This window comes from Leuciscus leuciscus (genome assembly GCF_965113295.1).
Source record: "Leuciscus leuciscus genome assembly, chromosome: 16".
Lineage (NCBI taxonomy): Eukaryota > Metazoa > Chordata > Actinopteri > Cypriniformes > Leuciscidae > Leuciscus > Leuciscus leuciscus.
Window position 1 is genome coordinate 11,435,355 of NC_138740.1, and position 28,000 is coordinate 11,463,354.

General features: G+C 38.4%; 1 protein-coding gene and 3 long non-coding RNA genes across 4 annotated transcripts in view; 1 reads left to right on the plus strand and 3 right to left on the minus strand.

The window, feature by feature from the left end:
* The window catches only part of rnf121 (ring finger protein 121), a 221,152-nt gene that overhangs the window by 67,191 nt on the left and 125,961 nt on the right, over nt 1-28,000 (plus strand). The gene's annotated exons all lie outside the window — the stretch shown is intronic.
* Nucleotides 1-28,000, minus strand: part of LOC309477992 — a 165,862-nt gene that overhangs the window by 12,833 nt on the left and 125,029 nt on the right. The window lies entirely within an intron of this gene.
* LOC309478037 lies at nt 6,245-14,637 on the minus strand. Its single transcript, XR_014198775.1, has 3 exons — nt 14,522-14,637; nt 12,161-12,471; nt 6,245-9,397 (listed from the first exon to the last, which is right to left on the minus strand). It is a non-coding gene; the product is annotated as an uncharacterized lncRNA (long non-coding RNA).
* LOC309478026 overlaps nt 23,616-28,000 on the minus strand; it is a 112,404-nt gene continuing 108,019 nt past the window's right edge. Inside the window, exon 2 of the long non-coding RNA XR_014198764.1 lies at nt 23,616-23,707. This is a non-coding gene — a long non-coding RNA (uncharacterized lncRNA). The remainder of the gene's footprint in view (nt 23,708-28,000) is intronic.

The following is a 28,000-nucleotide window of genomic DNA, read 5'->3' on the forward strand; positions in this document are numbered from 1 at the left end:
TGCTAGAGAAAAATATATTGATTATCTTATGTTACTTCAAATGTTTCCATTCGTTATGATGATATGAAATGAGATAATAGTAAAAACATAAAGCCTAATGTTTGGTACATTTATCCTTTCAAACACAATCGCGCTCCAAAATATGATACATTCAAACCCACAGCGCGCTCCAAAATATGATACATTCAAACGCCATCGCGCTCCAAAATATTAAACATTATGTTTATACATATCTATGTTTGAGCAGATATCCACAAACAGTATTTAACAGTAAACACGGGTCTAAATAGTATAATATTCACCATATATCTAGCAACAGTTCAACTGCAATGTGAAGTTTATGCAACAATACCATAAACTAATAAGTAAGAATTTCTTACCTTACATCTTTCTTGTCTTCACATCGCGTTCTTCTTCTTTTGGGGGTAAATCCAATGTAAGCTCAGACGTGTCTTCCAAACTCGACGAAAAGCAGAGACTTGTGAAGTGTTTTGGTGTTTTGTGTTTGAGGTAACGAGGGCGTTCGCGTTCCATGTGGAGATTTGCATGTGAATCTCTTTTGCGCGAGTGGGCATGGTCGAATTAAAAAATAATTAGCAAGCGTTTGAGATACTGGACATCCTGTTGGTTTTATACAAATTACTTAAACAGAGAATATTTTTCAGTTTGAATCCGATCATTTAAAAGTACACACTTAAATGTGTATAAAGGTATATGGCTCATAAATGTGTGAGAAGTATTCGCTGAGTTTTGTTTCAGTTTATAGACGTGCTCAAGAAAAAAGTTCACCGCGACGGAGAGGCAGAACGCACACCCTGTTTATTTTCTTTATTTTACAAAAGCACAATGTTTTGATTTGATTGTAAGTGGACACATACAAAAGTAGAAATATCACAGATTCTTTTTTTATATTTCTTTTTTCTGTATAACCATAAATTACGGAGTAATTTAAGTTTATTGTACTACAATGTGAAGAAAATCCAGCAAAACGCGGGCGCGCGTTTGCCGACCTCAGAGGGTTAAGGCGACATCTAGTGTATATATCTATGCACCAGTCTGCGTACACGTCAGATCAGATCACTTGGACTGTGTATAAGACGTAAAAGCGATATAAATACTGTTCGTTTTCTCACACAAACCGCTCGTTTCGTGTCTTAGGCCATCAATGTGTACTTACGATGGGGAATTGTTTAATTTGGACGACGGGGAATTGTTTTAATTTGGACTCTGTGCATGCTCTTTGAGATAATGACCATAGACCTGCATTATATGACTGACAGACAAGAACGGTTTGACCTAAAAATATCAAAATTGAAACTACTGCGGAAAAAAAGACACCTACATCTTGGATGCCCTTGAGGTAAGCTAAAACATACCAAAAATTAATTTCAAAGTGAACTATCCCTTTAATTTTCCATGCGTGTAAGCCAAGGTGGCGAGAAAGGCAAGATTGCATTTTATTTTTTTTAAATATACATAAAAAAGCAATATTCGAATAGGACCTTCAGCATTCGAATAGTATAGATTTTTTTAATATTCAAATTATATTCGAATTTCGGAATTCGTTCCAAGAGCCCTAATAACAACGCGCATGGGATCGCTTTCTGCGTGGAACGCAGCGATGAGTTTAACAATGCTCGCAACATGGATCATATACGGACTGAAGTAAGCGTGTTTCAAGTTTTTATGGACATTTCATATACTCTAGTGCTCTAAAAACGATCCAGCACCTTCAATGTGCACATTTCATCATTGATCATAATGAATTAATTTGTGTCAAGATTGCACATTAGTCACACAGCAATAAAGTGGTTTACCGTTATTTCACAAAAGAAAGAGGTGACATGTAGCCTACTTATTCAGTCGTGTCTGTTTATTTGTAGACACACAGGACAGTAGGTTTACATAACATTTAGAAAGAATGATCATTTTTACTAATATACCACACAAAATACGACCTGAGGAGTTTATATTTTCAGTCAGAGAAACAGAGGAAGCTCCCGTAAAACCGGAGTGTCTTTATTTTATGACGTATGTAGAGCTAAATATGGATATCAGACAGTCCGGTATAAAGAGAGGAGATGTACAGACAGATAAAATAAATACACGATTGTGATAGCCTATATGATTTGTCTGATTTCTTCAAGTGGTCATATTTACCATGTTTACTATGGCAATGGTTTGCGCGCATAGTCTTTTGCATCGCCTCTGCCTTATACGGTGATCAGAATCCACATCAGATCACAAACAGAAGGTATTCAAACACTTGCTGCTATCTGAAAGAGAGTTTTGAGCTAAAATGATTTTAAAAGTCTTTAATGCTGATAAGCTGGTATATGGAATCATCTGCGGCGCTGCTGTCTCTAGACTCGCTGGCCCGCTTTGGCCCAAGGTATTCGGTGGGGGCGAGGCCCGATCAAGCCCCAGAAGTGACAGTGGAAACGCTACTGGCATGTCCGCTTTTGGCCACCTTTTTTGAACATTATTACGAGGACATAAAATATCACAATCTCTACGATTCACTTGAAAATCGAAAGAAATCGTAGAAAAGTAGGTGTCTTTAAGATCGATCACAATATATAAAATCGTCAGATCGCCCACCCCTAGTCTTATGTGAACGTAAACAGTAAAGAAAGACAACGCATGTGTATCAGTATCGGCATTTTGGATCCGTGCAGTATGTTCACACTTGGCATGTTTGGTTCAATTAAAATGAACCCTGATTCGATTTGTTCTGTTAGTGCGGTTCATTTGAATGTGTGAACGCTGCAATCCGAACCCTGGTGCGCACCAAACAAGCGAACCGAGATCCATCTTTCCAAATTAACTCTGGTGCGGTTCGAATGATATATGAACGCAACAAGCACCCAAAGACATGTAAACGAACCAAAAACAGGAAGATGAGACCCTAAAAAGGACATATTGCTCACGCATACCTGTTTTTTCTCATCATAGTCGTGATGTTGCCATCACAGTTAAGTACAGGCATCAGAACAACGTATCGTCGCAGCAGATCTTCGTTTTTGTGTGACAGAGGGATTCCTGCCGCTGTTTTGACTCCTTTACATTTTATAAGCTCTTCACGAGTTCTCGGCTGGTCAAAATACCATCATACAGTATGTAGGCTACGCAAATACAACGAGCGCATTTATCCCAGCACACAGCATTGTTTGGTAATTTCATGCATGGTAAGTTCCGTCTCAAAATAGGCAATATGTCATAAAAGCCAACCAATCAGGCTGTGAACGTATCGCTATGCCTTTAGATCCGGTATCTTTTGGTTCGGTGATAAAAAAGTGTGAACACACCCTTAGTGACAGCAGCCTTAAAGGTGAACTAAGTAACTTTTTTTACCTTAACCGAACAGCTTCGGAGTCATTGGAATAGTTATATGACTTTTTTCGGGTTGAATGGTGGTCGTCTCGCAACCCCCGAGCGCCTGTGAGCCGAAAAACCACCCTTGCAACTTTGAGCCGGCGAGCCGCCGGCCTCAGCGTCAGGAAGTATCGCGTGATATCAGGTCTCGCAATGTAACGAATTGCTTTACGTTATTTAGTCAGACTCGAATAAATATCGTTCTTGTTGATGGACAAGTAGACATCTTCAGAGGTTATCTGTGCCTGTTCGATGTCTGACGCTTTGTAATGCGTTGTGTCAGGAGGAGAAATAGGGATAGCTCACAGATGAAGTTATTACAGAGGCCAGACAGACTCACGGAGGCGATTGGCATCTCACAACTTGCACTTTATTCCCCAATCGAACTCATGTAACTGTCTGTCACCCGTTCTACCATCCACAGCTTTACTTGATAAACAAAAGTAGGATAAGAATGAGCATCAAACTGAAATAACCCGCATACATGGGGTGTTCGAGGTGCACATACAATACAGACTGCCGACAGTTCAACAGGGCGCGCGCAGCTCTTAAAGGGGCCACACCTTATTTCCACTCATTACAGCTTCCATCCTACTGAACAGGTACCGGTATAGAGGGCGGAAGGGATCAGGCCGTGAGTGCAGAGACGGCTCTGCGCGAGTGGTATTTACGACAGTAATGTTAAATACAAGTACTCCACAGCAACTCTAGGGGTCGCTGTTTGACAAAAACGGAAAGCTGCATAGTGTGCATTTAAATTCCTGCGGCCTGTTTTTAATGTATATCAAACAACAAAAGACAAGGAAATCACTTTAATAAATGATTCATATTTTTATGATTAATGAATGCAATGTTATTTTACATTTTATTACTTCATTCAATTCTGAACCTGAAAACTACAGTTAGATACCTAAATAACCTGAAAAGCACTGTTCATGTAATTTGTGTCTTTGCCCTATTGCTAACCATACTGAAACCCTGGCTTTTTGGTCGAGGCGCAGCCAACGCGAGACTACAACACAGTCAGCGTCCGTCGCTGATAGATATTTGACGTTGGCTTGGTGTGTCCCTTGCTGAAGTTAGTCCACTGCTGCCACCTACTGGTGTAACTATGTAATCTGCACTGAAGTTGTTGATAAACCCCCATCAAACTGTTTCTCGATACCTAGTACACCAACACTATAATATAAAATATTATTTATAGATTAATAATAGCCATTATAAACTTTAATTTAATTTTTTTTAATATATATATAATTAAATAAGCTGTAAGTTGTATTTTGGATAAGATTACCTTGTATCTGTAATTTGAGTTAAAAAATATTCCTTACATTTGTTAGAAAATATATAATTTAAAAATATACATGAAGACTTCAGATGCAAAAGCCTCTAAGGCCGTCTAACGTTTTTCTTTAATATTAATTTTTTTATCAGGCTCCTATGTATAGGTTTCTACCTAAGTACCGACATTTCTGAATGGGCTGAGATTTAGTGAGTTTGAAGTGAAAGTATTTGATGAACTATGTGCTATTCACTCAATATTATCTCATTTGACATAGATGGCTTTTAGAGGCTTTGGCATCGGAGGTCTTCAAATGTAATTCTCACCTAAATATTTGATCATTATTTGATCTTTGTTTTACAATAGCTTGCACACAGCACAAGCCTGATTTCAAACTCTAAATTGAATTCACACAAAAAAAGTAAACTGTTAGTTATAAAATAAGTACAGATAGACCATTCACAAGCAGGAGCACATATAAATAAAATAAAGATACACATAAAATAAACAGTGCTTTAAGTTTTTTTTTCAGGTAGGTCTAACAGTAGTTAGTGAGGTAAGAAATACTAAGGTATCAAATGAGGTATCAAATGTAAAATAATACTGGATGGTCTTCCCTGAATAAATTAATTACAGATTAATCATTACAATTAAGGTTACAAAAGTTAGTCATTCAAGAGCTTTGAGTGGCATTAATGTCAATCGAACAACTAAAGACACAGAAAAAAATCAGAGACAGCAGCAGGATTATTAGGCTGCTGTCACTATAAGAGCTACACTACATCCAATATACTGTTACACAACTTTCTCAACTGTTAACATTTACGTTAGACAAAACTGACTGTTTGCGTGCATACCCGTCAAGACAGTAATTCTATACATACATCTGTTTGTATTTGACCATTTAAGTGCAATTTGGTACTCGCGAATTTGTAAGTTGACCTTATGTGTGTGCACTTTTTGCAGGTGCGAAAATAATAATGACAAATCTGATTAAATGCATGCAATGGATACGGTAAATTTTGTGAATTAATTATTTACAATAATTTATATTAAGTTTGTTTATAAATAGGCTAGTTGCCATGTCTCTTTAAAATGTAAACGCCCCGCCCCACATCTAAAGAGCGCTGTGCGCATTACATCGTTGACAGGACTGCTTGATTGGCGACGCTCCGGTGAAGATAATTTTATCTTTAAAAAAAAATGGAGAATAGTTAACCTCCACTCGCAAATGGGAAGAGAAAGCTTCTTGCTGACTTTTTTGAGGGGTAATTCGCTCTCTCGCTCTCTCTCTCTCTCTCTCTCTCTCGCTCTCGCTCTCTCTCTCTCGCTCTCGCTCTCTCTCTCTCTCGAAGAATAGTAGTTTATCTCTCTCTGTTATATAACATTGGACTGAAAATGTGTGTGTATGTTTATATATATGTATGTTTATATATATGTATGTTTATATATATGTATGTTTATATATATGTATGTTTATATATATGTATGTATATGTATGTATGTATGTATGTATGTATGTATGTATATATATATATATATATATATATGTGTCTGTACATGTATGTGTGTGTGTGGGAGTGCTAGGGGCACGACTATAGGCGCGTTTCCATTACAGATGTGCACAAAACTTTTGTGACATTTTTTTCCTTTATTTTTTTTTTCTAAATATCGCTAAAAAACTATTGCAAAATGACAGCGTTTCCATTAACCGATGTTATGCGACAAAAACGTTGGGTTTTTTTTCTTGCGCGATAAGTAATTCCAAAAATCATGCCAACGGACATTGGTAGGTTTATATACATCACAGCCACTGCACTAGACATTATTATTATTATTATTAATGGAAAGAGACGTAGGCGTGTTATGGAAGCATTGATGGCAAGGAAAGACCCTTATACTGTGTATGAGGTGTTTCTCACTCATTTCTGCTCCGAGGTCTGGATTGTGGCATTTCTTTGAGGTTTAGAATCCAGTATTCCTGTAATTCTTTTGTCTTTTATGAATTTAATAAAGAACTGTCTCGTATTCTGTCCAAACACACCGCGCCAGGTGACTATAAATGCACAAAAACTGTTTCCACTGCAGTTTTGCGAAATATTTATTTTTCGAATTTCCTGAAAAAACACCATGCGAGCGTAAAAACTTTTTTGCGATAAATGGGAGTTTTGCGAAATTGACGTGTTTACATTGAGCGTATTTTCAATTAGCAATTTCAATTCGCGAAATTTAAAGGGTAAAGGAAACGCGGCTTATGATAGCATCAAAATCGCTATTTTTAAAACACTAAGAAGGCGCGACACAACATTAAACTTTGCTCGAAGTATCACCGGGGCCGGTTTCACAAAGCTATTTTAGACCGGTCTATAGTGTTAGACAAGTCTAAAATTTTCTCATAGACTAGTCTAATGCAAGTTAGACTGTTTCACAAAAATAAAGACTGACTTAATTTAGACCAAAAAAATTAGACACCTTACCCCCAGGCTAACTTAGGTCTAAGACTCTGTTACCTTGGCAACCAGCAGTAACAATCAGTTACATTACAAACAGCCAAAAGAAAAGGGGAAAATTGCTCATAATTTAAACATTTCTTCTTGTTACTACATTCTCCGCTAAATTTCCCAAGTAAAATGTCCTTGTAACTGTTATACTCCTCCAAGCAGCACATATTTTCGCCTACTCGATCCGCCATGTTTTTTGTTTTGAAAAGTGTCTGAATTTACCCAGAATGCATTGCAGTGTAGTCCTACTTAAGATAGTCACAGTCTTAAGTGCTTTGTGCAACGGTCTGATTTAGATGTCTATCTGAAGTCTGACTATCTACTATATCTAAGCCATAGTCAAAGTCTATCTTTGTGAAACCGGCCTCAGGGGCTCTACTCATGAACTCGAGCATTGAGAACATTGTTTGTGTACACAGAGTTTACTAAAAAGAAAGATTTTGAACAACTCACTGTAGCTGTGTCCGCCAGCATTTTGACAGTCAAAAATAGTACCTGATTATTACACCAAAAAACTGTAATAATCATAACAATGCAACACAATCACACAAGTTGTATACATCACTGAATATGTACCTGCAGACATATAAATCGCTAAATCTGATCTCATAAATAATTTATACACACGTGTAAATATACAATTCTTCAATGTGTGAACAGTGTCCATAATTAACTGAAGTAAACATGTCAATCAAACAGTCTTTAGTCAAAGTCAGTCAGTCAGTCAATTAGTCAGTTGGTCATAGAATAGTTAAAATATATGATATCTCCCACTTGAAAATTGCGTTTCTTCACCAGCCACTTCTGGCGTTCTTGTAGTTGAAGTAGTGAACATGTATTGGACCTGTCGCCAACGTCGTCGTGAATACAGATCGTCCCTTTTAAACAGTCCAGGTGATAAAGAAGGCTGTGTTTTCAAGAGGAGAAGATGGTTAGGAGTAAGGGCTTCCAAATCATTAACATCCAGAGATGCTCTGGATATTGGATGATTATTAAGGATTGATTCAACTTCACAAAGGAGTGTGTAAAGACCCTCCTCGTCTAAACTTTGTCTTCTAAGGATATAATTTAAAATCTTCCTTACTGATCTTATAAGCCGTTCCCATATTCCCCCAAAGTGGAATCTCGGGGGATTAAAGTTCCACTTGATTCCCTTTTGAAGCAGAAATGAATTGATCTGATTATGATTCCACTTTTTAATAGCCTCCTGCAGTTCACATTGTTGGTACAAAGTTTGTACCATTGTCTGAACGGATCTCGACAACTTGTCCTCGACGTGCAGTAAATCTTCTTAATGCATGGATGAATTCCGTATCAAGTGAAGTTGCTGTTTCAAGGTGAACAGCTCTTATAGTCAAACATGTGAATATTACTCCATAACGTTTTACAACGTTCCTTCCCCGTTTTACTTCAAAGGGACCAAAGCAGTCCACTCCAACATGTGTGAATGGCGGTTTGTCAGGCGTGACTCTATCTTGTGGCAAATCTGCCATCTGCCGATTACCCGGGATTCAATGAAGACGTCTGCAGACCACACGCTTGGACAAAATTCTTCTTATAGCCTTGCTAGCACCAGGGATCCAATATCTCTGCCGCAAATTAGCCAGCATATAATTCAGTCCACAATGTCCAAAGTCATGATGAATTTGCCGCAGAATCAAATGTGTAGATTCTTGGCCAATATTACCGGATGCCTAACTTCTTCAGGCATCATAGCCTTGTCCAGATGCCCACCAACTCCAATGATATCTGAGTGAAGCACAGGGTTAAGTCTATAGAGTTCACTATTCCGTTTTACCAAATCATCTTTCCGTAGACTAGCCAGTTCCTCAGAATATCTCAATATCAATTCAGCTCTTTCCAGTTCATCTGAAGACAACAATTTTGCAGGAACATTGGATCTGAAATTTTGTATCTGTTTGTTAACAACAGTCTCTCGTTGCAACTTGTCCATATCAAAGTAAGCAGTCATCAACCTTTTCCTTTCCTTGCTGAGATCAATTAGAATGTTCCTAAATCGAAGGATCCAAGCTACGCCTTTTTTCAATCGCATCCATGAAGAGTAGTAATTAAAGTATGGCATAAAATCATACTCTTGATGAACTTGCACAGTATTCACCAGAACACTCCTTTTCACTTCTGGGTCACGAGAAGACATCACACCTACATCAGTAGGATCCACGGGCCGCAACTCTTGTGGTTGAACAAGAAATGGAAGACCAGAAATCCATATCTGGTTCTTTAAAGGTCCCATGACATGAAATGTTCACTTTCTGAGGTTTTTTAACATTAATACGAGTTCCCCTAGCCTGTATATGGACCCCAAGTTTCTAGAAATTTTAATCGGTGTAAAACGAGCTTTTGCTATCTTTCTCGGCCTTTGAGAAAATGGAAGCTCAGACGGGCTGATCTTGAATCTCCTCCTTATGACGTTATAAGGAGAAATGTTACTTCCCCCTTCTCTGCTTTGCCCGCCCAGAGAATATTTCCCGCCCATGAGAAAATGAGCTAGGAAGTAGGAACGCGTGCGCGATTTTAGTTTGTCCACGAGAGATATCATGGCTTTTGAGCAAGCAAAGCATAATAATTGCTCAATAATTGGATGTACAAATGAACACCGAAGCCTTTTTTTAGTTCCTTCATCCAAGCCCCAGAAGAACCAGTGGATTAATTTCATTTTCTCTGGAAATGCGCCGACACAACTTCCCAAAGTTTTGCATGTCTGCGGCAAACATTTCACCGATGACTGTTTCCTCAACTTGGGTCAATACAGAGCTGGGCTTGCTGAACGTCTGAAACTAAAGTCTGGATCAGTACCAACTCTCTTTGGCTCCGCTAACGTTACACACCTCGGACAAGTAAGTCAACTAATGATATATAACGTTAAGTGTGTTGCTTTACTGTTTATGGTTACCTAGCTTGTTACACGTAGAATGTGGCTGTAACATTAGCTATGCAGCTGTGCAGTTACTTGCGCTAATGTAAAGGTAGACAGCATCAAGTATGTGTGTGAATGCACACACTGTAACGCGAGTGTTGTACACTTCTTTGTTATTTGGATAACCGTTTTGCTGTTGGTTATATGGCGCGCGCGATATCCGCATTTCAATATCGCAGAGCTTGATGTAATTGTAATAAGATAAATTACAGACGTTACAGATCTCTGTGTACTAGAACATCTAGGCACAAAAAACTGTTTTTTCTGATATTACTTATCTAATATTACTGATATAGATGCTAATACAGCTTTAAAACAATAGCAAATCAGAGCAACATGAAAAGCCAACAGTAGGTTAGCGTTAGCTACTACATGATAATAACTGTAAACCATCCGAATAAAGTACCGTATCCAGACATAATATTTTAAACTAACCATTCGGAAACGTCCTGCTGGAGCCGCTGAGTTGCAACTTCTCCATCTAGATCAGATTCTGGGTCAAACTGAAATGCTTGAACGACTGCGTGTCTTCGTGCCATTGCAATATATCCAATGTAAACATGCATGGTACCACGTTGCTGAAAGATGGTCAAGGCCACACCCACCCTCCACCTTGCGCTGCCTTTCTCCTCCTCATTAGCATTTAAAGCTACAGACACCGAAACGGCCCGTCTGAAGGAAGCTCATTCTGGGACTGTCTTGTAGTGGCTATAATTCTGCACAGAGGCTGAATTTTTGGAAAGAGATTTCAGATACAGGACTAGGGATGGGCATTCGATTAAATTTTCTTAGTCGATCGTCGGGAGAATTAACGATCGACTATCGATTAATCATTAATATTTTTATATTGAAATTCATTATTTCTTTAACTTTTTATAAATTAAAAATGCAATGAAAATACAAAAATACAGTTTGTTTGTCCTCGATGAGATCTTTATTACAAGATGATCAACTTGTGGCAGTGAAACTGGACGTTCGGTAGACTTGAAGATTCCTGCGGTGCTCTAAACCAGCGGAACCTGCAGCTGCGAGCCGGCGTTCATAAACAGAGACCCATGGCCACTTCATCCGTTTTCTGTGATCGGATAGTTATCCGGTAGTGAAAAGACCAAATCTAAATGCCCTCCGAAACACATTCGAGACGGATTTAAATCCGATCGCTCAAACCACTTCAGGAGGAGATCTGAGACGCATTCCAGACGAAACTGGACAAGAGTAAATGCATCTGGTTGTTGAAACCACATATGTAAATTTGACTTATCCCAAAAATGATAAGAAATAAACGTGTGAGAGCGTGTTATAGGCTATATGTCATGTTATATCCAGATATGACGACGCTACTTCAACACGCATCACCACAGATGAGCATCTATTCATCAAGCCAACGTGCAAACTATCGCAAATCAAAGTGAAAGTCATTCATCAACACACAATCATCTTCATTAAAAGTAAAGAACCGAAATGATCTTACCAGGGCTGTTGCCGCAATATCTTGTTGCGGTCTTTGATTTAGACATTTTCGCTGATGATCAATAAAATGCAGCTCATATCAGTTGCTTTCGATGACGTGCAACAATTTAAATATGCATATAGCGCGGGAATTCAAGATCGGATTTATATCCGTTTTGCAAAAACACATTTATGTGACCAGGTGTAAATGGAATCGTTTTGATAAATCAGATAGCTATCCGATCTGAGAAAACGCATGAAGTTCCCATAGAACTTCTGCACCAGTCTACTGATTTCTGTTGAGAAAGATAAGCATGTTGACATGATCTGGAATCAGACGCGACCGCAACCTGGTGACAGCCAGTCCAGCCGCCGAAAACACCCGCTCTGAGGGGACTGACGTTGCCGGGATGCACAGGTACCTCGGCGCTAAAATTAATTCCATTGCTTCAAGACTCACACTACGCAACGTGCATTAGTTTAATCGATAACAAATAAACGTGATCGACGAAATTCTTAACGATCAATTATCGATCGTCGATTAATCATGCCCATCCCTACTAGGGACCACTAAGGCCTATATTAAAGCCTACAAAAAGTAGCATGTCATGGGACCTTTAAGAATGAATCAACCTTTAGACCTCTGGATGCTAGGTCAGCTGTATTGTTGGAAGAATTCACATACCTCCATTGTCTGATTTCAGAAACACTTTGAATTTCAGCAACTTGGTTGGCCAAAAAGCATTTGAATCTAGAAGTCTCATTTTGGATGTACTTGAGGACAGAGGTGCTGTCGGTCCAAAATACGGAATCCTGAAGATTCATCTTGAGCTCTCTCTTCCACAACTTGTCCATGCGACCAGCAAGTGTGGCAGCTGTGAGCTCCAGACGAGGGATAGTGATAGGTCTTAAAGGTGTCACTCTTGCTTTACTTATTAACCCTCTGAGGTCGGAAAACGCGCCCCGCGTTTTGCTGGATTTTCCTCACATTGTAGTACAATAAACTTAAATTACTCCGTCATTTATGGTTATACAGAAAAAAGAAATATAAAAAAAGAATCTGTGATATTTCTACTTTTGTATGTGTCCACTTACAATCAAATCAAAACATTGTGCTTTTGTAAAATAAAGAAAATAAACGGTGTGCGTTCTGCCTCTCCGTCGCGGTGAACTTTTTTTTCTTGAGCACGTCTATAAACTGAAACAAAACTCAGCGAATACTTCTCACACATTTATGAGCCATATACCTTTATACACATTTAAGTGTGTACTTTTAAATGATCGGATTCAAACTGAAAACAAATATTCTCTGTTTAAGTAATTTGTATAAAACCAACAGGATGTCCAGTATCTCAAACGCTTGCTAATTACTTTTAATTCGGCCACGCCCACTCGCGCAAAAGAGATTCACATGCAAATCTCCACATGGAACGCAAACGCCCTCGTTACCTCAAACACAAAACACCAAAACACTTCACAAGTCTCTGCTTTTCGTCGAGTTTGGAAGACGCGCTGTGAGCTTACATTGGATTTACATCAGAAGAAGAACGCGATTTGAAGACAAGAAAGATGTAAGGTAAGAAATTCTTACTTATTAGTTTATGGTATTGTTGCATAAACTTCACATTGCAGTTATTATAATGAATATTATACTATTTAGACCCGTGTTTACTGTTAAATACTGTTTGTGGATATCTGCTCAAACATAGATATGTATAACCATAATGTTTAATATTTTGGAGCGCGATGGCGTTTGAATGTATCATATTTTGGAGCGCGCTGTGGGTTTGAATGTATCATATTTTGGAGCGCGATTGCGTTTGAAAGGAAAAATGCACCAAACATTAGGCTTTGTTTTTACTATTATCTCATTTCATATCATCATAACGAATGGAAACATTTGAAGTAACATAAGATAATCAATATATTTTTCTCTAGCATTGTTACTGAAATCTTTTGGAAGATTTATAGGCTGCTTTGTAAAATAAAATTATTTTATGCAGTACTGCACATAGCTTATGCCTACAAGGCACAACAAATATGGTGTTCTTTATATTATATATTGTTGGAAACATTTGTGTGTGTGTGTGTGTGTGTGTGTATTCTGTGAATTTTAAAAAGCTATTTTAACCAGAAAAATCTAAAATGTATTCCCAAAATCGTGCAGGCCTAGTTTCTCTTGATACCAGTATGTTCACTTTTTTCTTTTCTTTCAGGGACCAGATGCAACTGAGTCCTGCTGACTTCAACATTCACATGAGTCTCTGTACATGAACATGGTAAAGTGAAAATCAAACACCTTGGAAATGGTATGTACAATATTTTTAGGAATGGCACAAAGGTCTCTGTCTTTGGATCATTGTTTTCAATGTGCTCTTTTGTCATTTGTTGTGTATTTTTGGATTATGTTGTGTTGTAAATAAATCCAAACAATCTAAAAGCCATTCTTTTTTAAATCTCCTCATTCTTTGTGCAAGGTTGCTCTGAATGACAGGGCCTGATCGCTCCTAATAGGGCAGTTAGGGGAGTGTCTTTGTCTTTCTCAGGTGTTAAAAGCTTACATATTCATGAGATGATCACGCCTCTTCGAATATGGCTTTGTCACACAAAACACGTCTTAGAAATTTTAAATCAATATATTGTCTTATCTGAATGAGCAGTCAGGGTGATTTTCACATAGTTTTGGAGCAAATATTCTAGGCTACGTCATACAATTTTCAAAAGTCTTGTGAAGAAATAATCAGTATGGGTTTCATGGCCTTATTTCAGTGACAATTTTTTTTTGTATTTTCACAAACCACGCATAAATGTCATTATCTCAAAACTACAAACTTTTACATACATGCTGCTGATATATTATTGTAGCAGAGTTTGTGCTGAATACAGTGTAATTAGACTTTAGCCATGAAAATGTCACTAGTAACAGAAAAAAACACAAATGTCAGAACACCTCCAGGCCCAGAAAACAGCTCAGACCTCAGAGGGTTAAAAGAAAGGAATGGGCACGTTGTTCATTATGAAGTAGTAAATACTACACCATGCATAACCCTTCTCACTGGCGTCCGAAAAGTGATGCAGATATAGTTTTCACGATTTTATTTCCTTACTTACCATGTCATCAACTATCTTCTATTCCGATTCTCAAATACATGTGAGTTTGATTTGTCGTTTTAAAAACCTTTATAAATGATCTTGATCTGTAACGTGAGATGTTTGTTTGGGCCGCAGTTTAGAGATTCCTGTCTGTTGGATTTATTACAGCACGTGAATTCATCAGTTTCTCACGAAATACATGAAAGTAAGTGGCTGGTGAACTGGGAGAAGAATAGAGTAAACTTTATAGTTACTTACACTGTGTATCTGATATGAATAAAACAAGTCGGCAAATATATTTGAATGGATTGTTATTGCTGCTTCCATAAACACAAATCATTGTGTATTTTACAAACTATAAATGTATTGTTTTGCTATAAATTATATGTATTTAAATGTCTGAAACCTAAAATAAACATTATGTGGTTAAAAACACTGAATAGTTGTGATATATGACAAGCGCTGAGCGCGTTCGTCTTTGGCTCAGCAGCAGCCATAGCGCGAAAGCACAGTTTGAATCTGGCAGTTATGTCACGTCACTCTACATTCGCTCCTTAGTGGTCAGCTGCTGCAGAGCGTGCCAAAATCGAAATTGCTGATGAGATGTAGAGGAAAATATCTAGTGGAAAATGAGAATGTTACGTTAGCGATGCAGCATGGCCTTTAGCGATGACACTCTCCAACCCCCTGAGGTCTACGGTATCGCCGGCGATACCAGCTCGCTTTTTTTTTATTAGTGTAAAAGAAACTCATAAATACTCTGTTGACTTTGATTTTCCATAGGAGTTTCATACATCAATCGATTCTGTTAAATGTGTATTATTTTTGTGTATACTCACAATAAAAACAAAGTGTTGTGCTTTTTGCCAAATAAAGAAAAATAAACACGAAGCGAGTTCTGCCTTCTCTCTGCCAGTGAAGTCCATTCTGAAACGCGTCCGAAAATTAACAATAACTCAGCGAATACTCAGTCAAACAGACATACAGACACACAGGCATGAAGATTGAATTCTCTTCTTTTAAATGAAGTAATTTATATAAAAAAACAATTATTCTCATCTTGTGAAATCTGTATTAAAAGAGAGCGATTCCAGTCGAGCTCATCTCATCTCATTACGTTATAATCGGCCCCGCCCACGGAGAGCGCGCGCTATTCAAACGCAAATGGCTGAGGCAATCCTGTGAACGCCCCCATCAGCTCGAGAAAACACACAAGTTTATTTAGATCATTGTTTACACCGTCTTGCAGCGCTGTGAGGAATAATACTAATGGAAAATGTCCCTCAGAAGTGCGGGTATATCGAGGAGCGAGCTGAGGAATACAAGTAAGTTTTTTTCCTTCTCACGTGAATTTCTTCACGTGGGTTTCTGTTTATGAATGAATAAACGGCATGAATGCGCGCTGTTTACCACAGCTGGCAAAGACAGTTTAAATTTAAATCGTGTGTGTGAATGAATGATGATGTTTTAGCAAACTGTATTGCTATACTGAGATAAGTAAACATCGACTGAATGTTGAAATAAAATGTAGGCTATTTGTATAAGCAACGTATTAAACTGCAAATTAACAATATGCCCTAATATTTCATGAAAACAACGTTACAGTCAGACGAAATATGAAAGACAACATTTTGTTGACCAGATTTGGGTACAGTTTTTACTGTAGAATATACTGCCACATCAAATAAGCTTTTGTTTAGCCATTTCTATATATAAAATACTATTTTTGTCAAAAATAAAGTCATCAACTAAGATGTTAGCTGTTCCAATGTTGGTTATATTCAAACTAATGAATACATAGATAAAATATAGGGCCTATAATCATTTTTTTTTACAAAGAAAGAGTACACTTGAAATATTGTTGAAATTGTAATTATTGTTGTAATTGTAACCGTTTTAATAAAATAGCAAAACATATTTACAATATAGATGTAAGCAAAATCTTAAATGGTCAATATAAGTCTTCTTCTAAATATATCTTTTGTCCTTGCATTGTGGCTCAGTCAGTGTCACACCTAAGTGAATGGCTAATTATGCAGAGTGGGTGTATTCTAAGGTGTAAACCACTCCTCGTTCACGCCCCCTCGCATATTGGCTTTCCAAGCAAAACCTGTTTTACATCAATTTAAATCAATGTATGGTTTTATGTGAACGATAAAGCAAGACTATTTTCACGTAATTTTGAAGAAAAAACTATAGGCGACGACATCCATAAGTCAAAAGTCTTATTGCCACATATTTAGTATGTGTTTTGTGGCCTTATTTCAAAATTTTTAATTTTTAGTTTTTTCGATAACCACGCATAAACATTCTCTCAAAAATGAAAACATGTACATACATGTGGCTCACATATTATTGTAGTCCTGTTTGTGCTATATAGAGTGAATTTACACCTTTGCCATTAATATGTTTATAAGCAACTGAAAAAAGCACAAATGTCAGAGCATGTCAGAACACCCCCAGGGCCCAAAAAAACGCTCAGACTCCAGAGGGTTAAGGTAGTATAGTCAGCATGAAAAGAAGCATTTTGTTGAAGCCTTTTTTTTGAAGATTCAGAGCACATTGTTCCACGATTGCTCTATTCCTTGGCATGACTACCTTTTTTGTTTTTAAGTGGAAGACCAATGCAATAATGCCCATTGGTCAGTCTTGCTGACTGTGAAACAAAATCCATGAATTGATGATCTTCCTTTGACAATCCTTGCTGTTCCTCTTGAACACATTCAGGAAAGTCACCCTTGAACTGTTGCTCCCATAACTCATCCAGTTTCATAATTGTGATCCTATTGACATTCATGTGAGAATGTTCCTAAACAGCATACTCTTCCTGTCGCTTGATTGGTCCATTAACTGCCCATCCAAACATGGTCTTAATGGCGTATGTGCCACTGTCTTGACGGTGAATAATCTGTCATGGCACCAATCAACAACTCCACCTCAGCATCAATTGAAGGCAAACATAGATGACTTAAATGAGGCCAACAAGCAAGATCGTTTTGTGTGGCGATGTTGGTTTTACTTACAGGCATGGTCTTCTGAGTGTATACCTCTGGTAAAGCACAGTAATGCTCTTGATTCGATCCTGACACTTCCAGATCCTTCAGAACAGAAAAAGGATTTGTCCTGACTCATGGTTCTCATTAGAATGTTATTTTTCTTTGCGGAGAGATTGAGCTTGGACATCAAACTCTCTGTGCAGAAAGATGCAGAGCTCCCAGAATCCAGGAAAAGCATAGGTGGTCACAACTTTACTTCCTTTCTTTGATTTCACACATACAGGAACGATAGACAATGCACAATTTTCTTTACCAGCCCCAGTAAGAGCACTGGACTGGAGCGAGACCAGAGCACTTCCCACGGTTGACTTTGACTCATCTTTATACTGAATGCCCTTTTTCTCTGATGGAAAAATATGAAGAAGACTAGGGTGTTTGAGTTGACATATCTTACATATGCTTCTCTCTTTACAATCATGGCTGAAATGTCCTGTACATAAGCAACCAAAACAAATCCTCTTTTTCTTCAGAAAATTCATCTTTTCTGCATGAGATCTTTCACCAAGCCTTTTACAGAAGTCCAATGCATGTTCTCCTTGACTGAAGAGATGGATTTTATTCACAGCCCACGACACTCCTTTGCACCAGTTGCAGTGACTGTGGTGGGAAAACTACTTTAGGTTTCAAATGAGGTGATTTGGTATTCAGCTTTCTACCTCCAGTAGGCAGAACATCTTGAATGTTTCCGAATACCGGATCTGTGTATTTTCACTTGTCTTTCTATGAAGTCCTCAGTGTCAGAAAAGCAAGCTAGATGGTTATGTCTTTCCTGTAAATCATATGCCACCACTCTCCATCTTTCTCTGAGCTTATAAGGAAGTTTTGCAAGAACAATTTGCATGTTAGAGGCAAGACTTAACTCATTCACGTAACAAATATTCTGCTTAGCATTGCAGCAACTCCTGAGAAATAAGCTGTAGTCTTGCAAAGCCTTAGCATCCTCAGATATTATTGCTTGCCATGAGAGCGCTCTTTTCATGTAAGCTGAGGCTATCCTTACCTCATTGCCAAAATGCTCCTTGAGCAAAGCCTTAGCCTTTTTATACCCTTGCGAAGGAATCATAAGTTGACAGCTCCTAACAAGCTCCTTAGGTTTCCCTCTAGTGTACTGCTCCAGGAAATGCAAGCAATCTGCATTTCCACTTCCTTTCTTTTCCACCACCTCTTCAAATGTTTGCATAAAGTTGTGATAACGCAATGGATCTCCATCAAAGAATGGGACCTCCCTTGGTGGAAGTGAAGATAAGTTATGTTGCTGAACTAATAGGGCAACAATTTCATTTTGCTTGTCAATAAGCTTAAGGATACTTCCTCCTTCCAAACCATCTGTAACCTGTAACCATCCAGGTCCATGTCCACCATCATGACTGATGCTGGGAAATGTAGAATGTCAACCTTGTGTTAGAATTTACAATCTGTTACTGTTGTTGAGCTGACTAAGTTGAAAAACCCATTGGATTCTCTGGTGCTGCTTGAGCCTGTGTATAAGATACAGGTGGCTGTAGTGGCATTGAATGTGAACTTGAAGGTTAAAATGGCTCTACATTAGGGTTAAGAGAACTAGTGTTCCAGTATTTCTTACCCTTAATGCACTGGCATCAGAAGAAATTTGTACAATCACTTTGTTCTGATTTCACGTCGCTATACATTTTCATCTTGGCCATGGATACAGCAATTTTAGTGTCCAGTTCCATTTGTTTTTTTTCTCCTCTTCAAATCCTCCTCTTCCTTCTCCAATACATGTTTCCATGATTAACATTTTCTGATGTGCCAACAAGGCTGCCATTTCGGCCTTAACCTTAAGATGAGCAGATACAATGGAAGATCGACTGGTTCGAGATCCATTTGTCGTCGTTTTCCTGCCCAGGTTAGATGATAACTGGTTCAGCAGAAGATGGAATATTAGAATCACAACTCAGTTGAGGTTCTGCAAAGTTATCCATTGCTCTTGAATCATGAATAACAGAAAGTGATGAGCAAAGATTTGCATAATGTTGAGTAGAATTTGATTCTGTTATTTGAGCATTTTGCCTCAAGATTCTTAGCTTCATTCAACCATCGTTCAACATCTTCCACAGATCCATCATTGTGCTTAGAAACTACATCAAACCACTCATTTTGTTTTTGTTCATCAGGAGGAAGAAAAGTACTTCTTTGAGCAACACGGATGCATCATCTTTCAAACATTTCAAAGATCCCACCATTGAAGACACTTGTAAAGCATTTCTTTAAAGTGAATTTCGTTTTGTATAAATTGTACCTTAATTTTAATCAATGTTTCATCAACCAATTGCCTGGATTTAATAAATAAGAAGCAAATATTGCAGACAATATAATCAGGACATGGAGGCGCCGGCGCGATCACTAGCATTGCTTGTGAACTGGAGCTCGTCTCATAAATGAACAAAAACTCAGAAATATATCTATATAAAGCTTGATGTCTACTTTTAAAGGAACACGCCGACTTTTGGGGACTTTAGCTTATTCACCGTATCCCCCAGAGTTAGATAAGTCCATACATACCCTTCTCATCTCCGTGCGGCCCGCGGCCGGTAACTCTGTCTGACGCACCCACCATTAGCCTAGCTTAGCACAATGCTGGAGGTAAACGGCTCCATCTAGCCTACTGGTCCCAATAAGTGACAAAATAATGCCAACTTTTTCCTATTTACATGTTGTGTTTTTTTTTTTTTTTATATAGTCACAGCGTGTACAAATAACAAGGTCACATGAGAGACAGCCATTTTCTAACCGTATACATACTGGGAACTATATTCTCAGAAGGCGAAGCACTACTACTTCTGCGGATTGATTTACTCCAACTCTGAGCGAACTCTCTGCTCCTCACCACGGGGCTTCTCGGGTGCTGTGAGCAAATCACTCCGCCCAAGTAGCAGTGCTTCACCTGCTGAGAATATAGTTCCCAGTATGTATACGGTATGATATCAGTAGTTAAGGATAAAAGACTTTAAAATATTCACAAGTCTGAAATTTATTAAAATGCAACTCGAGTCTGAGTCACTAACTGGAGTGCCCATCTCTATGCAGTGAAGTTGCATATTTAAAGCAATTTTATCGCAACTGCAATGCTTTTGTTATTTTGATTTAAAAAAAAAGAATCAAGTGTTCTAAAATAGAAGCACATAAAGTGTGAGAGTTTACATAAAATACCTACAGGGTTTGAGTTTAACTTTTTCACTCACTGGCCAATTTGGCTACAAAATTAAGTTACAGGACATTCAGAACTTCTACTAGCCAGAAGAAGAAATGAACCAGTTTAACCACACACACACACACCCACCCACACACCACACACACACCACACACACCACACACACACACACACACACACACACACACACACACACACACACACACACACACACACACACACACACACACACACACACACGAGAAAAAAAGTGTTGCTCCAGCTTCCTCTTTCATCCTCATTACCAAAAATGTGTTTTAGGTGGACAGATCAATACAGTACAATGCACACACACACAAAAAAAATAACAATGTCTTTTCGGTTAACCCTCTGAGGTCTGAGCTGTTTTCTGGGCCCTGGATGTGTTCTGACATGCTCTGACATTTGTGTTTTTTTCTGTTACTAGTGACATTTTCATGGCTAAAGTCTAATTACACTGTATTCAGCACAAACTCTGCTACAATAATATATCAGCAGCATGTATGTAAAAGTTTGTAGTTTTGAGATAATGACATTTATGCGTGGTTTGTGAAAATACAAAAAAAAATTCTCACTGAAATAAGGCCATGAAACCCATACTGATTATTTCTTCACAAGACTTTTGAAAATTGTATGACATAGCCTAGAATATTTGCTCCAAAACTATGTGAAAATCACCCTGACTGCTCATTCAGATTAGACAATATATTGATTTAAAATTTCTAAGACGTGTTTTGTGTGACAAAGCCATATGCGAAGAGGCGTGATCATCTCATGAATAGGGTTGGGTATCGGTTGGGTTTTATCCGATACCAGTACCTACTCGGTATTTTTCAAACGGTTCCGGTGCTTAAACGGTTCTTAAACCGGTACTTAAGAAAACGAAACCGCACACACTTTATCAAAAAAATAATACCTGTGTGTGTTTTCTGAAAAAGATTTTCTGATTTCTGATTAAATAAAAAAATTGTGCCGTTTAAAAGGCTACTGATGTAGCCGAAAACACTTAAGTTAAGATCAAAAAAAAATTCTCTTCTCATATTATTTATATATATTAAATAACGTATTATATATTATAGACTTTTACAAAACAGAGAAATATCTGACACTGAGCAGAAATATTTAACACACATAGTATAGCCTCATATAAATATACTTGATATACTTCATACTTGGTATGCAAGATTTGCAGTTGGCATTAAAATACTAGACTTACCCGAAGAGGAACACTGCAGCTGAACTTGAACTTTAGTCAAGAATGTCAGAGGTTTTGGGTTCTAATCCGCATTCGTAGTTTTTTGTTTGTATGTTTGTTTGTTTTGTTTTTTTTAAACCGATTATGCTCATCAGTGGTTGTATATCAAGCAGGGACACTTTGTGTGCATTAGGCTATATTTTTTGATTTCACCAGAACTAATAGATATGAGGCGCCGTCTAAGGCTTAAATCGAACTTCATTCACGCACACATAAAACGCTTGCATACACATATACTAAGTAGTCACACATACATGTATACTGCTGAATGCTCCAACTATATGAAATGCACAACGTCACATCTAAAGTCGCTCACGCGCACACACACAAACTCTACACACACGAGACGCGCGGAACTCTCTGCGCACATACTCATCTGAGACGCGAGCACACACACACACACACACACACACACACACACACAAACTCACGCACATACTCATCTGAGACGCGAGCGCGCACACACACACACACACACACACAAACTCGCGCACATACTCATCTGAGACGTGAGCGCGCACACACACACACACACACACACACACACACACACAAACTCGCGCACAAACTCATCTGAGACGCGAGCACACACACACACACACACACACACACACACACACACACACACACACACAAACTCTACACACACGAGACGCGCGGAACTCTCCGCGCAGATACTCATCTGAGACGCGAGCTCACACACACACACACACACACACACACACAAACTCACGCACATACTCATCTTAGACGCGAGCACACACACACACACACAAACTCACGCACATACTCATCTGAGACGCGAGCACACACACACACACATACACACACACATACACACACACACACACATACACACACACACACACACACTCGCGCACATACTCATCTGAGACGCGAGCACGCACACACAAACTCTCCGCGCACATACTCAGACGACGCCTCATAAATAGATCGATCTCTGCAACGTATTGAAGCGCGTCCGCGTCCAACGTATTGAAGCGCGCATGAAGAAACCGGTGTGCGCGAGCCACAAGAATCCGCGCCACTGATCGCAGCGGCAACGAGCACTTTGATCATTTAAAAAAACACAGTTCAGCGCTAGATCGTCTCTTATTTAACAAACAAACTAAATGAATGCTCTGCTGGTTAACTGGAGATGTTTTGTTATTGGATCATTCGTGCCGCGAGATGCGGTGAAAAAAGTCAGGCACCGAAATCAGGCACCGAAAGTTGCGTTCTTATTCGATCTCGATACTACCGTTTACGTCGGAACCGGTTCTCTATTGGAACCGGGTTTCGGTACCCAACCCTACTCATGAATATGTAAGCCTTCTAACACCTGAGAAAGACAAAGACACTCCCCTAACTGCCCTATTAGGAGCGATCAGGCCCTGTCATTCAGAGCAACCTTGCACAAAGAATGAGGAGATTTAAAAAAGAATGGCTTTTAGATTGTTTGGATTTATTTACAAAACAACACAATCCAAAAATACAAATGACAAAAGAGCACATTGAAAACAATGATCCAAAGACCTTTGTGCCATTCCTAAAAACATTGTACATACCTTTAATTTCCAAGGTGTTTGATTTTCACTTTACCATGTTCATGTACAGAGACTCATGTGAATGTTGAAGTCAGCAGGACTCAGTTGCATCTGGTCCCTAAAAAAAAAAAAAAAGAAAAAACTGTGAACATACTGATATCAAGAGAAACTATAGGGCTGCACGATTTTGGGAATAGATTTTAGATTTTTCTGGTTAAAATTTCTTTTTAAAATTCACAGAATACACACACACACACACGTTTCCAACAATAATGAACACCAGGTTTGTTGTGCCTTGTAGGCATAGGCTACGCAGTGCTGCATAAAATAATAATAACAATAAATTAAATCTTCCAAAAGATTTCAAGAACAACTACGCTAGAGAAAAATATATTGATTATCATATGTTACTTCAAATGTTTCCATTCGTTATGATGATATGAAATGAGATAATAGTAAAAACATAAAGCCTAATGTTTGGTGCATTTTTCCTTTCAAACGCAATCGCGCTCCAAAATATGATACATTAAAACCCACAGCGCGCTCCAAAATATGATACATTCAAACGCCATCGCGCTCCAAAATATTAAACATTATGGTTATACATATCTATGTTTGAGCAGATATCCACAAACAGTATTTAACAGGAAACACGGGTCTAAATAGTATAATATTCACCATATATCTAGCAACAGTTCAACTGCAATGTGAAGTTTATGCAACAATACCATAAACTAATAAGTAAGAATTTCTTGCCTTTACATCTTTCTTGTCTTCAAATCGCGTTCTTCTTCTTCCTAGGTAAATCCAATGTAAGCTCAGACGTGTCTTCGAAAAGCAGAGACTTGTGAAGTTTTTTGGTGTTTTGTGTTTGAGGTAACGAGGGCGTTCGCGTCCCATGTGGAGATTTGCATGTGAATCTCTTTTGCGCGAGTGGGCGTGTCGAATTAAAAAGTAATTAGCAAGCGTTTGAGATACTGGACATCCTGTTGGTTTTATACAAATTACTTAAACAGAGAATATTTGTTTTCAGATTGAATCCGATCATTTAAAAGTACACACTTAAATGTGTATAAAGGTATATGGCTCATAAATGTGTGAGAAGTATTCGCTGAGTTTTGTTTCAGTTTATAGATGTGCTCAAGAAAAAAAAGTTCACCGCGACGGAGAGGCAGAACGCACACCCTGTTTATTTTCTTTATTTTACAAAAGCACAATGTTTTGATTTGATTGTAAGTGGACACATATAAAAGTAGAAATATCACAGATTATTTTTTTATATTTCTTTTTTCTGTATAACCATAAATGACGGAGTAATTTAAGTTTATGTTGCTGCTATGTGAAAAAAATCCAGCAAAACGCGTCGGCGCGTTTCTCAACCTCAGAGGGTTCACCAAATGCTTTTTAATCTTCGCTATTGCTTCAATGAAAATGAACAAGCGCAACCATTATTTGTTGCATAGTGACGGACATTTTCAAGTAAAACAGAGTAAAAGTAAAAAGCTAGAGTCAAACAAAGTTTTCGTCCTGTAACTTCATAACCACTTGCTTGATCAGCTAAAAAATCAGTGTCATTTTAAAGCTTAGAAGCTTGGCTTTACAATGAATACATGAAATATGTTCATCTATAATATACATCTATGCAGGCACTCAGAAAAAAAACGCATATAGTTTCCTTGTTTTATGGTAGTCCTAAAAGCAAGGGGGACCAACACAATATTAGAAAGGCGGTCATAATGTTATATATGTTCTTGTGGGGAGAAGAATTTATTGAAGGTAGTAGTGTAGCAGTTATTCAGCAGTAGTAGTGTGAAGTTCTTTATACCTGAAGATAAAAGGGCTACAAACAATAGATACTGTTACGACCTCTTGGAGATCCAAGTGGACAAACAAGATACCCTGAGGAACGCTGTTCCTTTGTTGTTCTTTTTGTATGAACTACTTGGTTACAGACAGTTTCAGTTGATTGCATCTGATTGCTATATATCTGTATATGTATATATGTATGTGTATATATATATATATATATATATATATATATATATATATATATATATATATATATATGGCCCAGTAGGGATGGGACGGTATGAAAATTTCATATCACGATAATAGTGACCCAAAATTATAAAAAAAATTGTTAAAACGAGATGAAAATGTTCAAAAATAACTGATGCTCACACTGAAAACATTTCAGCAAGTTTTATATTTGAAAATAAACAAACAACAAATAAAAATATAGCTGCGAGCACTAAAGGCACCGGGGTGGCGGTGTCACCGGCTTGTGCCCTCCATTGCTGTATATATATATGTGTGTATGTGTATGTATATGTATATTCTTTTTTCCCCCTATTGAAAAAATTGCCTAGGAGGATTATTTCAAATTCCAGAGCAAGCGTTCTCCAAACTTGATGAGAACAATATACATAGCAAGTGTCGTTGCTGTAGATGAATCTAACCCCCCACTTTGATCAAAAGGTGGCGCTACTGAGCCATTCCAGCACGCCCGTTTCTGAAACTTTGCACATGTCTACTGGCTAATAAATGTGATGTGTCTGTCGAGTTTCATGCAATTTCAAGCATGCTAAGAGTCTCAAAAGCATCAAAAAAGAATATTAAAGTTCGATGCATTGCCATGGCAACAGTATTTAAGATATCAATAATCCTTTCACAGGTCTACATCTGCTGTGTGTCTACAATATACACATAAAGTTTGAAGCAAATCGGGTAAAAATAAGAGAGTGATTTCAAAGCATTTTTAAAGTGACAAACTTCCTGCAGCCAGTTGGTGGCGCTATAACTTTGACTCACAATAGTCACATCCATGTGATCGGCCTCTTACCACGAACACACTGCTGTGGTTTCATCAAGATCAGTTTATGTGTGCAGAAGTTATAACACTTTGTGTTTTTCTTTTCTCACCAAAAATTTGTTTCCTCGCCACGGCCAAAGCGTTAGAGATATCAAAAATCCGTCCGCAATTTAGCATCCTCAATCTCTTGACTTCATGCTGACCGAGTTTGGAGGCGATTGGATGAATTCTCTATGATGAGTACATCAAATTCCACGGCATGCGTTTTTCAAACAACCCATAATAGCCGACTTCCTGTTGGGCGGCGCTAATAACTTAGAGTGCGGAAGTTGTTCGGCCCGAAGAGATCTATATGTGTACCGAGTTTCATATTAATTCATGCAAGCGTGTTTGATATATGGACCAAGTTTTCAGAACGTGTTCAAGGGGGCGCTGTTGAGCCCCCCTGCCACGCCGGGGTACCAGCTTCAGCCCAGCCCTGATGACCGTGGGTTCTGACCTGTGTGAAAAGTTTCAAGAGTTTTTGAGCACGTTAAGGGCCCAAAAAGCCCCTGAAGCCTTGAAGAAAAAAAAAAAGATTAAATTGAATAGACAACCCCCCCCACCCACACACACAGACACAGAGAGAGAGAGAGAAAATTCTCCAGAAAATCCACATTCAAACCAAAATATCTGACTTGCTGTTGGTCTGAGCTAATAACTATAAATTAGAAAGTTGTCCGGCTTGATGAGAACAATATACGTACCAAGTTTTGTGATTCTAGGAAAAACTAAGCCCCCATTTTTGACTAAAGGTGGCGCTACTGAGCCATTCCACCACGCCCGTTTCTGAAACTTTGCACATGTCTACTGGATAATAAATGTGATGTGTCTGTCGAGTTTCATGCATTTTCAAGCATGTGAAGAGTCTCAAAAGCATCCAAAAAGAATTTTAAAGTTTGATGCGTTGCCACGGCAACAGTATCTAAGATATCAATAATCCTTTCACAGGTCTACATCTGCCGTGTGTCTACATTATACACATAAAGTTTTAAGCAAATCGGGTAAAAATAAGAGAGTGATTTCAAAGCATTTTGAAAGTGACACACTTCCTGTTGCCAGTTGGTGGCGCTATAACTTTGACTCACAATAGTCATATCAATGTGATCGGCCTCTGACAATGAACACACTGTGGAAGTTTCAGCAAGATCAGCTAATGTATGCTGAAGTTATAATACACTTCCTGTGTCCCTTATTCGCCATAAATTTGTTTCCTCGCCACGGCCAAACCGTTCGAGATATCTAAAATCCGTCTGCAATTTAGCATCCTCAATGTCTTGACTTCATGCACACCGAGTTTGGAGGCGATTGGATCAATTCCCTAGGAGGAGGAGATCAAATTCCACAGCATGCGTTTCCAAACAACCCATAATAGCCGACTTCCTGTTGGGCTGGCGTAAAACTTAGAGCACGAAAGTTGTTCGGCCCGATGAGATCTATGTGTGTACCGAGTTTCATATTAC